This window comes from Eleutherodactylus coqui, chromosome 9 (assembly GCF_035609145.1).
Source record: "Eleutherodactylus coqui strain aEleCoq1 chromosome 9, aEleCoq1.hap1, whole genome shotgun sequence".
Lineage (NCBI taxonomy): Eukaryota > Metazoa > Chordata > Amphibia > Anura > Eleutherodactylidae > Eleutherodactylus > Eleutherodactylus coqui.
The window spans coordinates 58,360,069-58,375,358 of NC_089845.1; the positions used below are offsets into that span (position 1 = coordinate 58,360,069).

Sequence of the window (15,290 nt, forward strand, 5' to 3'; positions counted from 1 at the left end):
ATTATGAAGCACGCAGGCGAATTGGCAGCAGGGACTGCAAAGCTGCTTTACTAGTGACGACCGACAAGCGGTGGCCTTCCTATGGACTGGCTCTGCACTGCGAGCTGTGAGCGGTCACGCAGCAGTGAGGTGGTGGCCGGCACCGACCTCACAGCACACAGCCAGTGGCCGGGACAGAGCCTCCACATGGACCACGAGCGGCGTTGACCCAGCACAGAGACGGCGGCCACCTGCGATATTAGATGACATAGGAAGCAGCCAGGACTGAGGCTCCTGGTGACATCTACCGGGAGCTGGGCAGCGGCGTTCACGCAGCACATCAGCGACCTCAGGCTACAGAGGCAGCGGTCTCCAGATCCTCCAGGGGGCGCTGGTCCTGCAATCACACTGCGGGCTTCAGCATGTGGATGACTTTTGCTGGCCTATGCCCGATGCGGGTGAGGTTAAGTTTGCTCATGTAAGCTTATAGCACTTTCTACACTTGACCCAATCGGAAGCTGGGGGTGTGACAGGGGCGTTTCCCCTGTCAAACCCCTAGCTTCCCGTGGCGTCAAGATACACCAATACCCACATGCGCCACATCCTCACTAACTCAAGCCCAGCTTTTCAACAAGGCAGGGAACATCTAATTTTTCACACCTGGGCTCAAAAGGGAATTGCATTTCTTCTATATAAGGTCAACTTGACCTCTAAATGGTTCTATATGCCTCTAGAGTCCAAATCTGATACCCTGATCTTCCCATTCCGCTCTATGCTTACTATCAGGCCCATAGCTATGTAAACACCACATTGGCTCATTTAACGCACTTTAATCACAGCTCAAGAGGCCCTATCTCACTATTATATAAACTATTCCTACCCAATCTGAACTATGAAATCTCTTCTACCAGACTGACTAAATAGATGAAAGTGATGCCTTCCGTAGGTGTTACTATGCTCTTAAAAACCTTTGGAATATGCTCACAAAATGCTGTCCTTGTGTAGATACTTAGGAATGAATCTCTGAATTTTACATAGATTGTATGGAAAGGAAGAAAAAAACAAAAAATTTATTTGAGATCTGGAAAAATTTTCTAGTTCAATTCCCCAAACACAAGCAACTAAAGATGAAATGGCCTTTTTTGGCATGGGATTCCTCTTCCCTTTTTTTCTCCTCCTGGTTCCTGCTTAGAATCCACACTAACTTACTTGAAAATGTGATTAGTGCATGAAGTTTGAAATGCCATTAGCTCTGTCTGGCTGAGTCTCGCCTGGTCTTTACCTTGATGCATTATCCTAGGATCTTCAGGTCCATAAATTGGAAGCCATTGGCCATAAAAACATATTTACAAAAAATTAAAGTTGCCTTGAGAATCTTGAACATCCAGGTGTGGCTCAACTGGAGAGAACAAATGTTTTGACACCTACAAGATATTACCCTTTAAAATCCCATAGACAATGAACAAAGGAGACGTAGAAGTGTTTCATTTATTTCCTTGTTAATTTTATTACTATTTCTATATTGACCCTTTCCAATCCAATTTGTATCCTGGTTTTCCTAGGGGGCTTACTCTTTTTCTGCTGTTATACAACAGCGCTATCTGCTGGCTAAAGCCAGTACTGCATGAAGTGACATGTTGGATAGGCTTCGACAGCAGAGAGGCTGGCAATATGCAGGAAGAGAACCCCGACAGACATCTTCCAACATCGGAGCTGTACACCCTTAAATCATAACGTCTTCAGACGTCAGACAGTGGATTGGAAAGGGTTAAATACATTTATTAGATACACTCAACAAAGAAGGAAAAGAACTTTGTTCTTAGACCGTTAAATAGGTTATCTATAAATTCCCAATCACTTCTGTTTTATTACCACCCCCAGTGGAATAGCTCGACTAAAACCTCTAACATTATTGCTATTGTACTACCTGATATTCCAACTGTGCGTTTTTTAGAGATTATTCTCATGAGCGTTGGTTCAACTCCCTTCGAAGGTCGAAGTTAATAAATGCAGGCATGTATTTCCACCATGTAACTTTGTAAAAGTGAAAAGGAATAATGGGATAATAATGGAAGAAGATTTGAAGAGTGAGATAAAGTACTATTCTTGCTACATTTATTTTATATATTTTGTTTCGGGAAGGCCATAAAAAAGATTGTTTATAATAAATCCCGTAATTCGTTGGCTAGCACTAGGGTTGAGCGCACATACTCTGCCGAGCTTGATGCTCGTTCGCGTATTAGCGTATTCGATGGTGCTCGTTACTCGAAGAGCATCAAGCCGTGTTCGACCCCGCCCCAGTTTTTGGCTCCTCCCCGCTGTGATGTGCCTGTTTTGTCCCCTCCCCGCCACGACACAGCACGCGTCATTGGCAAACTTTGGCTGGCTGGTAGAAAGAGAGAGAGATTTTTACGAAAAGCTCGACTCGAATAACGCGGGCCCGAGCACTTGGGTGCTCGCTCATCTCTAGCTAGCATTCCTGCCTTGCACCTTCGAAAAAATAGAATAGGATGTATGATTTTTTTACATCTGTTAATAAAAGACTGGCAAGGTCTTGGGAGAGAAAATTGTTTGCATCCGAAGAGAAGAGCTAATGTCGCTAGTTGTCGTCCCTGATGCAACCTGCTTGACTTTAGTATTTTCAATACTTGATGAATCTGAGTGAATCTATTCTGTACGGGTAAATGGTTATGTTTTAAACATTTTTGTTAGACAGGTATTTGGTAATTTTATTCATTGATTTACTGTTTAAGGCCCCCTGTTTACGGGCGTTGCGAAGTCCCGTGGCAGATCTCAGGAGCCACACACAAATCTCCACCAGTCAGCCTAATCTGATAGATAGGCTGACCGCGGAGAATCGGGGCAATTCGCAGCATGGACACGGGGCCAGCGCTTTCCATAGCAAAGCTAGGGAAAGCTTCAGCCTGTGTGATTCGCCGGCGGTAAATTCACGGTCGTGGACATGGGGCCTAATTATGTTCACATTGATTTTGGACTTTACGTTTGCACACACACTAGGAAAATGTCCTGATGTGTGCAACTGTAGATCACACAGTTACATATGTCCTCTATAAGGCAGCTTGTACTATACAGATAGATAGATAGAAAATTATGGGTCTTCCTTCTTTTTAATTTGTTGTCCACTGCCTATTAGCAAGTATTGCTCATCAGAGGTAAACAAAATGGAACACAGGAAGTGGAGAAGGGTGATTACTTGTGATGCCCAGGAAGTCTATGAAGAGGTGAGGGGAGGAAGAGGGTGAGGGAGACGGAAGTAGACTCACAAGGGCATGGCTGCTGGAGCCAATAGTGATACACTTATTGTGTTACTGCTACAGAAATAACATCTACACTACGTAATAGTTCTCTAGTGCCTTTTCTGATGTAGCTATTTTATGTGTGTGTGTGATTACAGAGCGCAGAATCTGAAGTCTTCTTTGTGTGCAGTGAATAGAACACAGTATAACAGCAGTCTCCTACCACCAGCTCAGGGACAGCTTGAAATTCAATATGTAGCTTGCAGAGATCACCCAACAAAAATTGAACTGCTCTGGAATGGGAAAATGTACCCAAGTGTAGAGGTTTTGGAATAACATGTGGCTATGTTCTCCTCGTGCTGTCGGCTGTGCTCCACTTTTTGTAAAGGTCTGCTGGTGCGTTGTTTGCATTCAGTCCGTTCTCTTTTCTCCATAGCTTGATTTAGACAATCATCAACATTTCTTACAACGGTAGCACAACCTGAAGTTCTATCTACCAATACGTATGTTTGCATGAAAATTAATGATTATCTTTTCCTACGGCCCCGAGCGGTGCGAGCTCCTTCTACAGGAAGTTATTCATTATGAGTCACCATGCTAAATATCCGAGCGCGTCAATTCATAGCTTGACATGGAATATGTTTTTTCATTTCACACAATAAAATCCCTCCCGTAGTTATTGATTGATGTGAATGTGGAACTACGGGAAGGTGCAAAGGGCTCCTTGTAGTTCATCCTTGTTTTCCTACGCAGGACTGGTTTATATTCTTCACAACGTAGTTGGTCAGGATTTTGTACGGTTTATACTAAAGCTTTTTTCAGGTGCTGAGCCTTTCTCAAATACCACACATTGGTTGTTGAGTCCGATGAAGTATTAAAAGGAAGAAAAGTGTATTTATAATATGACTCAGTTATTCCATTGTTACCATAGTGTGAACTGCCAGTGATGCAGCTTTCACCCTAGTGCAAAATTCTACTTGTACTATGACATCCTTGCTGCCATTCGTGCAAAATTGCATCACAGCTGGTGACACGAGTCATTCTGGTTGGGAAGCATTCTTTACACAGTGTTTAACCCCTTAAACATGCGGCCCCCTTTTTTTTTTTTTCATTTTTTCCTCCCACTTTAAAAAAAAAAAAAAAAAATGTAGCTCCTTTATTTATCCATTGACGTAGCTGTATGAGGGCTCGTTTTTTGCGGGACGAGTTTTATTTTTAATAGTGCTTTTTAATGTACCAAATAATGTACTGAAAAACTTTAAAAAAAAATTAATTGGGCAGGCAGTCTATCAAGCCACCCCACGGCTGCCATGACCCCAGCATGGCTCCCTGCGATCTCATTGGGGGGGAAGACCGTACGGGACCCCTTAACATTGTTCGGGGGATTTAAAGGCCACTGTCAAGATCTGGTGGCTGATCAGAGCTATTGCCGTCGGATGTCGACTGTAAGAAATAGCTGGCGCCCACGGTGTATGATGGGAGATTGCCCTTTATACATACCCTAACGCTGCAGGACGTAAATGTACGCCCTTCAGCGAGAAGGAGTTAAAGAAGAGACCCAAGACTGGGTTCACCTCTACACTGTAACCTACGTTCAGAGGTTCCATTGCACATCCAGCACAAAAGACCGGAAGAAAATGGCACTTCATGCAGCCCTTCTTTTTCGTTAAAGTACCAGACAGCTGAACGAAAACTGAACAGACCCCGTTATAGTCAGTGGGGTCCATTTGGCGCTGTTCAGTTTCGTCATAAGACTGATTCATTTGGCCAGGGGATTCCCCTTTCTTACTCCCTAAACAGAGCCGGATAACCAAACCCCCACTGCAGATGTGTAAGCCGCCTAAGCTGTCTCGAAAGCTTGTATCTTCAGTCAACAAAAGGTTTTATGCCTTTACATCATTCATTGGTGGTGTGACTCTGACCATAACCTATTATAGTAAGTTAGTAAAAGTGTTAGCAGTACCTCCAAGGCCAGGTTCATACCAACACATTTGAATTGCCGGTATACCCTACAGTAAAACACTGCATTATACATGTAGCATTTTAGCACACGCTTGTGTGAGCCAGGCTTTAAAAGGAGCTAAATAAGACAGGGTCTTCTATCAATTTTTGCCCCAAAAGAGGCACTGGGGCTTATTTTCGGGGAATGTCTTATTTTACTTACCCAGCAGACTCAGTCCATATCCTTCCGACTGCTCTCCAGACCCTCAACCTGATTCCCGCAGTCCTTGGCCACCCACACAGTATCACTAAGATTCAGAAATCCCGCCTGCACAACATGATGGGTGTGACTGTTTGAGCGCTGCATTCAGTGGCTGAGCAAGGGTGCTTAAAGAACCAATCACGCCATTGTGTTGTGGAGGCGGGTTGTATGAATTGACTGAGCCGCGACTTAGCCAAATTATAAATCCCACCTCCACAAAGTGATGGCTGTGATTGGCTGACCAGTGCTGAAAGGACCAATCAATGCAGCGCTCGAAAAACCAATCACAGTCATCGCTACATGGAGGCGGGATTTATGTATCTCGTAATAACAAAGTCATCCTGTGTGGGCGGTTGAGGACTACGCCAACCGCGTCAGGGATCCAGAGAGCAGTGGGAGGGACCAGGACCGAGCCTGCTGGTTAATGTATTCTTATTGACTTTTTTTTTCTTTTATGAAATGTAATTAGGGCTTATTTTCAGGGCAGGGCTTATATTTCAAGCCTCCCCGAAAATCCTGAAAAATCAGGCTAGGTCCTATCTGTGGGGAAACACAGCAGTAGTGGACTTGCCTCTCCCTCTTCACTCCTAAGCCTATAGAGTGAACTTGGAATAGGCAGGAACTAGTGTTATTCTATCCTAACTAAAAGCAGCCTCGGGCTATCAAGATAGAAGCAGTTGTTACCCTCAAATGTACAATGCAAGAACAAAGCTAGACTGCACACCAGAACAACGTGAAGTAAATGTGCAGGTGCAAGTATGCTATGGATTGTATGTAAAGAGCTCCAGCTCCTCCAGGAATTTGGGAAAAATGTTAAAAACCTGTTTCTAGTTAATAAATATTAAAAATGACAAAAAGAAAGTGACCACCACTACAAAACCTTCTGGCGCGTGACTGCGCCCTTAGTCGTAGTAGGGGTGAGAAACCAACATACCGTTTTAGACCTTATTAAGAGGTCACAACTAGAGATGAGCGAGCATACTCGCTAAGGACAATTACCTGCCCGCTCAGAAGAAAAGATTCGGGTGCCGGTGGGGGAGAGCGGGGGGAAACGGAGGGGAGATCTCTCTCTCCCTCTTTCCCCCCCCCCCCCCCCCCCCCCCCCCCCGCTCACTTCCGCAACTCACTGCTCACCCACGCCGGCAGCCAAATCTTTTCTTTCGAGCGGCCAGGTACTCGCTAAGGGCAATGCTCACACCACAATCCTCCTGCACCAGAAAATCAATTACATGGTAGCTGTGTGATATGGCTACACGCTGATATGATCGCCCATATGTCATTGAGCACTGCAAATCTGCTGTGACTGTAATGCAAGAGTAAATCACAAAGCTATAGCAGCACCCTACAGATGGCAAGAGATTTTGATTTACATGGCATTACTTCTAATTTGATGTTCTTAGTGGATACTTAGATGAAATGGTGTGAACCTCAAGATAAAGACGTACGGGGGTTGCCTATATCCAACGTCTCAATATATTTATATTGACCCTCACACCTAAAGGGATGGGGGCATACTGACAGCTTGGGTACTGCAAGATGTCTAATAACATAATTGGTGCCATGGGATGATCCTATCTATGTGTTAGAAGCTTAATGCTCAGTTTCTTGTCCACTTCTAGCATGATACATGGATGTATCAAAGTTTTAACTTGACTGTGATAACTTTCTGCGACAAGTTATGTTAGGCTGCTGAAAAGCTATTGTTAGCACAACAGTGGCCGTGAGAATATCACCTGTAGACTGTTTTTAATCGTTGTTAACTGTATTAACTAAAACAACACACCTGTCTCCAGGTGATGTTGTTAATAAAGGTAACTGGCAAAAAAAAACGCCACACAGGAAGGAGAATATAAGGGTGGCTTCACACTTGCGAGGGAATCGCACAATTTCCCAGCACCGAGAAATCGCAAAATTATGAAAACAATGGCTTCCAATGGCTCCATGCACATTTGCGATGCAGCGTTAAAACAAAATTGTGGCATGTCCATTATTTTCGTAATCTCGCCCGTTGTATCCACTGGCGCCGGCGGCAGCAGCAGCATGTGTGACAGCAGTGGCAGGGCACTCTCCGCGACGAGGATTTTCGGGGGGTGATTGAAATAATCAATATCTGTTGGAAAAATAAAAAATACATCACCTGGGAAGCGCTGTCATCTCTGGCGCGTCTTCCTGCAGGTCCTGGCATTCTTCTTCTGCTGCTCTTCTGGCCGGGGATTGAAAATCACCGCCTCCTGAAGCACTGCCTTTTATTGGTTGAGCGCTGTGACCAATCAGAGGCAGCGCTCAGCATTGAATGACAGCTCAGCTCTGCCTCTGATTGGTCACAGAGCTCAGCCAATCAGAGGCAGCGCTTCAGGAGGCGGTGATTTTCAATCCCTCGCCAGAAGAGCAGCAGAAGAAGAGGGCCGGGACCTGCAGGAAGACGCGCCAGAGATGACAGCACTTCCCAGGTGATGTATTCTTTTTTTTTTTTTTTTTTTACAGTTATTGATTATTTTCAGGGGGAGGGGGGGGGGGGGGTTATATTTAAAACATTCCCTGAAAAGCCTTGTCGAGGAGAGGCCACTGCTGTCACAGAAGGGGCAGAGGATCGCAATCGTGTCTCATTGATTTCCATGGGGCTGGCGCTGCTGCCACCAGCCACAGCAGGCGATTCCTTCAGCCCTGCTGGAATGGGAGGCTGTTTCCCTGCAGAAACACCTCGCATCCAGGGCTTCAAGGAGGATTGCGAGAGCGATATTGGGGTATCATTCGCATCCTGATATCGCTCTTGCCAGTGTGCAGGAGCCCTAAGAGCTGCTTCTCCACACACTGACAGCAATGCAGTGAGGCTATAGGTAGCGATATTGTGGGAGTTCTGCTTCTCCATAAACTACAATTCACCTGTTTTATGCCTGATCAGTGTCAGTTGAGTACCAAGAGTCACATGACTGATGTCCGTTGCTATCTACAGACCAGTCCTTGAACTGTACCATTCTACTGTGCAAATCAGGGCCACTGCACTGCTATAAGGAAGGTTTGTGAGCAAATGCATGTCTTTTAGTAATTGTATGATTTCCTATTCTATAACTAAATAAATGAAAACCGTAGAAAGTTGACAACCCTTTTAAGCCAACCATAAAGGACTTCTGCATTTTGAAGATACTGTATATTTTCCTGTTTTCAAACTTTGCCTATGAGAAATTTAGGTTATTCAATAAGAAATCTGCCCTTGTTTTAGATGGTGTATGTTCAATGCCTGGATATCAGCAGATTGACTGTATGTTACCTTTTGATTACCTTTTGATGATTAGAACATTCCAAGGCTCTAGATTGTATGCCTCCGGCCATTGCACTGTCTCTCTCTAAGCAATAATTGTTTATAATTAAATTATCTTTGTATTACTAAAAATTAATCATGTAGGATTCTACTGCGCCTGTGCTGCTTTCCCTTCAGCAATTCAGATGTTAAATTCCTTATCTTGCATGTTTATGTTTCTTTGACCAATGATAATAAATGAATTATAATAGATTTGAATTATTGTAATTAGATCATGTGCCTCTATAAAAGCTGCTGTCTGTCAATCAATAAACAGATTACTTTGATCACACTAAGTGTTGATGTGGTGAGAGTTAATCTCCTGAGCTCAGTTTACCTCTAACTAAGAATTTGGACCCCAAAAAGCATATTGTATAGCAAATATTGTTTTTTGCATTAACACATGCATGCAAAATATTTGGTTCTATGGGATTCTTGGCCTCTCCTTTTACATGTCTGAAAAAGAACATTGGAATGTGAAGTATAAATGGCTCAGTGTAGTATTTGTTAGATTTTTTTAAAATAAAAGGACTGTTGTACAACAAGTAGCGCTGATTATTATATCGTTTTATGGCAGTTTATTTCTCCGGTTGCAGAATGTGAGGGTATGCCTTTGGGAGAGAGCCTTGAGTAAACTGTGCATTCAAGTCGAAACAGACTGTAAATTCCACTCTAAGAGAATTGGAATTGAAGTTGGTTCGGCAAGAAAATGGTAAGCTGTTGGAGCAGGAATGTATTGCTGTAGTTTAACATTTCTTGTACTAAATAACAATTACAAATATGAAATATTTCTGAACTATTTCATGGTTACACCTTGGTAAAGATGGCATTGTGAAGAATGTTACATTGTGCTTGAACCTTATTATATTCAGTATAAATGTTTAAAAAACAGCATTTTACAAGTGAAGGAATGAGGCAAATCATTCTTGGCTATCCCCTTGTTAACTTAAAGCAACCCTCTGATCCTGGACAAAGATGGCAGCACTACTTCTCAGACTACCTAATGCATACTGTGTAATAGTATGTATTGGTAGTCTAATGCCTGGTTTAGACACAATGATTATTGCTCTAAAGATGTCTTTTGAGCGACTTTTGAGCAATCGTGTGCAATTAAGCAAGGTGCTCGCTCAAGTTTTGAGCGCTCGCTTTGCATTCTGAGCGGGGTATGCAGAAGACAAGCGGGGCCGCTTGTCTTCTGCATCCAGCTGTACTCTTCTCAGAGCACTTAACTGTTATACAGCTGAGTGCTCTGAGCAGTGTATGCAGAGCGCTGTGTATGCAGAGCGCTGTGTTCTTCATATCCTTCATATCCCGACTTCATGGAGCTCACAGCTGTTATACAGCTGAGCACTCCTATCGGGGTATGCAGAACACAGCTGGACCTCTGTGTTCTTCTAACCCCGGCTGTTCTCGGATCGCTCAGCTGGTATACAGCTGTGCACTCCGTGCGTAGTATGCAGAACACAGCTGGACCGCTGTGTTCTTTATACCCTGGCTGTGTTCATGGAGCGGGATACAGCTGAAACAAATAGTATCTACTGTATCCCGGTGTGAACTCCTGATAAGGCTAATCATCCTCTTTCAGCACGCTGAAAGACAACGATGAGCGACTGCTTAACGAAAAATGCACAGTGTCAGATGTGCCCGGCTTCTATTGAAGCCTATGGAAGCCGTCTGGGTCCGCGGGAGACCCGCGCCTGAATTACACTCACCTGCTCCGGGCGATGCAGATTTTCCTTCCTTCGCAACCTGATCTTCCTTCTTCGCGGCCGGATCTTCTTTCTGTGCCCGGCGGATGTGCCCGGCGCATGCGCGCGGCACGCAGCCGGCGTGCCGAGCACATCCGCCGGGCTGAAGAAAGAAGATCCGGCCGCGACGAAGAGAAGAACAAGCCGCCAAGAAGGGAAGATCCGGAGCGTGCTGAGAGGTAAGTAATTGTTATTTTAATGCCTCATGTTTGCAGGGCAGGAGGGACCCGCTACGGATTCTCCATGGAGAATCTGTAGCGGGCCTGATTTTCCCCGTGGACATGAGGCTTTAGGCTAGAATTACTGGCAGCAATTTTCACTGCAAACCAACTTAGTAGATCAGACCTGGTGAGAAACAAAAAATATCACAATTTTATAGTTATTTTTTTTGGAGCAGTTGTAGCAATTGATTATTTTCTGGCCTAAATAAAACTGTCCCTTATCCTATCACCATCGTGGCTACAACAGTAAATCGTAATTAGAATGGAAACTCTAGTATGGAGAATAGCCTTGCATCCCTGTACAGTCCAACCTGTGGAAAGTTAAAAAAACAAAGTAAACTCACCTAACCCCATTGTATTTCTTCCCTCCGTTGTTTAGCTGTCACGTGAGGCGTCATCTACCAGAGGCTCCAGCGCACTGACTCCGACCTGGCCGTGCCTATAGTCTGACGTTCTCTGAGAGTCGAGGGCGAGTGCGCAGGCGTGCCAGGAAAAGGGACGCATGCGCACTCGCCGTCGACTCTCCGAGGACTTCAGTGGTTAGATGCAGCCAGGCCAATCAGTGAACGATGCGTCACTTGTGACGCGTCAGCCACTAACCCGGGTAGCAGTACTTGCCGTCCTGCAGTGGTCAGAGCAGTGGCCAAAGCTGGCACTTTGCCAGCTTCTGTACTGTAATAGAAAGGCTGCCGGAGGGAGATCAGGAGAGCAGCAGGTTCATAGTGAACGGCTCGGTAAGGCACAGGTGAGTATAAATTTTTTTCTTCTTTTTTATTGCTGACAGAACCCCTTTTAACGGTATGTTCACACGTAGCGGAAATGTTGCAGATTATCCATAGCAGAAAATTCCACAGTATTTCCAATTGGTGCAGATTTTAACTCTAGATCGGCTGCAGCTAATTTTAGTCTGCTGCTACTCTTGCCTCACAATCAGCAACCCTTCACTGCAGCGCACAGAGCGGTCCTTATCCGGCAACCACTTCTAAGTACTGTAGCCGCCAGTCAAGTGATACGCCAACTTCTGCATGTTTTGACTGGCAGGCACATTGCTTAGTAGCAGTTACCAGGTTAGGGATGTTAAGTGAGGTGAGAGGAGTAGTAGACCAAAGGTACGGATTTTTACAGTTTTAAATGTTGAAATGTTGCAGATTTTGCCTCAGAAAACTTTGCTGTGGATAATCCACAGCATTTCTACTATGTGTGAACATATCCTCAAAGTGCATTTGGCTGCTAACTATTTCTTCCTCCCCTTCTTCAATACACATGCAAACTTGGATTAGCCAAATGCACATGTGTTCTGAAAGGAGAGAGAGGAATAAGGTGATGTCAACTACCACGGGCAATGACTTCTTTCTCATGAGAACAAAGGATCAGGCATGTTAAGAACCTACATGTTCTATCTATCTTATCCTGCCATCAGCGGAGAGTCAGTACAACCCCATACGCAGTAAATGGTCGACTGGTCCAAGCGGAGCCTCCCGGAGAGAAAAATAGTCCCGTGCTTTTCTAGTGCCATTGCCATTTTGTTTTAGTGATTGACTGGGGTCACAGTGGTTGGATCCCCACTGTTGAGATATCAATGTTGTATACTAAAGATATGTCAGAAAATGCCTCTAATTAAATGGTATAATGATAAAAAAAAAATGGTTATAAGTTGCAGCCTATAGACGTATATAATTATAGGAAATGGATGCTTGCCAAACTTCTCTGTTTCTTTATAAATCCTGCATATATACGCGTTTCGAGGTCAACAGACCTCTTCCTCAGTACCTGCTGGACACAAACATCTGGATGCAACTGGGAGAAGAGGAAGAGGTCTGCTGACCTCGAAACGCATGCACATGCCAGTTTTATAAATACAGAAGTTGGTCAAATATCCATGTCATGTAATTATATACGTCTATGGGTCGTGCCTTATGCCAAATCTTTTAATCATTTTGGCACTTGTCTAAACATTTACCCAGTTGGGTATGACGGTACTTTGGGTCCACTGCACCTACTGTTTTGTAGGGATTTTTCCCTTTTATTCAAAAATTTCAGCTCCCTACTCTTGAGAAATAGGGCATTGTTATAAACTTATAGAATGGTAGAGTTAGAAAGGACCTCCAGGGTCATCGGGTCCAACCCCCTGCTCAGTGCAGGATCACTAAATCATCCCAGACAGATGTTTGTCCAGCCTTCGTTTGAACACTTCTAGAGATGAGCGAACATGCTCGTTCGAATATTAGCATACTCAATGGTGCTTGTTACTCGAGTAGGCACCACGCCTTGTTCGACCCCTCCCCGCATTACCACTTCCTGCTGTGACGAGAGAGAGGGAGAGGGAGAGAAAAAAAAAAAGCAAGCAGCAGCTTGGCACTCGCCGGGTCCATTGCAAAAATGCTCGAGTCTCCCACAGACTTTAATGGGGTTCGTTACTCGAATAGAGCTCTCAAATATTACGAAAAGCTCGACTCGAATAACGAGCACCCGAGCATTTTGATGCTCGCTCATCTCTAAACACTTCCATTGAATGGTGGAGCATCCCCAGCGGAAATTAAAAATTGTCCTCAATTTTCTCTTTTTGCTGGGGTTGCTCCACCATTCTTTTACCGTTCTGCTCACTTTAATCAAAAGCTGTCATTTCATATTTCATTTCATTCTTCCACCTATTTAATTCTATAGTGTATTATATTGTGTATACAATATTTAATTATATAGATGTCAGCTTTTTCTCTCTCTGCAGCTTTTTTTCTCCAGCTTTGCCCTTTCTCTCCATTAAGCTTCTCCTTTCTCTTCATCATTCTTCTCCAGCTCTTTCTTCCTGCCCTTCCGCCTTTTGATTCCCCTTTCCTTTCTCCCATTTACTCATGCACACCTGATTACTCATTAACTCTCATAAAGAAAGTGGAGAATTTCTAATAAATGAAAGCCCGTTGTAATCCTATATGCTGTGAATTCCCGGCTGTTTGGGTATTTGAGCTTTTAATTCATGTTAATCCTGTATCTGGACACGTTCCTTTCTGGCCCGGTAACAGTTCTGTAGAAATATTTATGCCTTAGGCGCCATGTCACATAGTGAGGGAGGAGTAAACATTTGCATTGCCTCTCGTCTGCTCGGAATCATTTGTTGTTGATTATGTTGCAAATGTTAAATGAAAAGTCAAATTGGAAAAACTAAAATTTGTACAACCCTTCACCTCTTCCAGCAAGAGGAAACCATAAACGGCCATTTCAATTAGCAGTTAATATTAAGGAATTCCCGGGGAACTCCGGAATGTAATCTTATTATAATCCTCATATCGGCTATTAGTCGTCAAGGGGCATATGCGTATGTCTAATGGGTTTTGGTGGAATGGGTGTTGCATATTTGTGCGTGCATTGGACTATTCTAATGTACTTTTTGCACGCGTAAGTCGCGAACAGTTGTGTGCGGAACACGCACTCATGCATGGAAATGGCTAATTGGTTTCATGAGTTCAAAATGTCCTCTTTCCTTGCACAAAAGAGAAGGAAAATGGAGCATGCTATGTTTTTAAAATTTTTTTTTTTTTGTGTGCGACCGAAATGCGCATGTGTGAACGGGCCCATTGAAATCAATGGGTTATATTTTCTGTGTATTGCGCACACACAGATTTTTCACGCTCCTTATGAATCCGGTCTGAAGGTTATCAATCACTGAGGATTTTTCTTTTACCTATCTACTGGCTAACATGTGCGTGGTTTCTGGTTTTTGTTTGTTTTTTTTGTGTTTTTTTTTTTTTTTTCCTTGTAACATTGGACACTTTGACCAAAAGTTACAGACAAATCTTTACAATGAAATCCAATTACAATGGACCAATTACAATGGTTGATGAAGATGCTTACAATCACAAGAATAAACAACTTCAAAGTTGATCACTTACCCATCTTTATGTCATTATAGACACAAGATCCCTCTAGTTCTGGTTTCCTCTGTGGTGGTAGGAAATAGGATTAAACCAGATTACTTGGGGTCTGTTTGCACTCATGCGTATGAGTCAACAATGTCCGAGTTCTCGCAGCCAGGCAGTTTAGACAGGCAGATACATCGTTGGCTTGTTTGAACGAGAAATTGTTCACATTCACCGTATAAGTGACCGAGTGTCCATAATCTTATGAGCCGATGCAGATTATCTGATTAATCGTTGCCTCACCGTGCCTTGTTTACCCAGCCGCAGTGATAACGCCCTATCCACAACACACAAATCAAGCCAGTGACTCTAGTTTTATTATTGTATGCCATTTTACATTATTGCTGGGTTATAGGTGAAACCTTTAATTTATGGCAAGTCAGTCAAAAGCAACCTCTCCACTTGCGTATCTGACTCAATGGTATAGACATGTTATGTCATTGGAGATGGGTGAGGATACGTGGCTGCTCATCACTATTTTTCAGTTCATCAACCATAAGATAAAAACTATACTGGAGACCGTGTCTATTCTCAGTATATGACATGTACTAAGGGCTCCTTCACACGGGCTTATTTGCACGCACAATACGCAAAGAATAGAACCCATTGAATTCAATGGTTTCGGTCCTATTTCTGTATTTGCCATGTACATTTCGGTTGCACCAAAAAAACG

General features: G+C 43.7%; 1 protein-coding gene across 3 annotated transcripts in view; it reads left to right on the forward strand.

The window, feature by feature from the left end:
* Nucleotides 1-15,290, forward strand: part of CARMIL1 (capping protein regulator and myosin 1 linker 1) — a 267,172-nt gene that overhangs the window by 16,058 nt on the left and 235,824 nt on the right. The gene's annotated exons all lie outside the window — the stretch shown is intronic.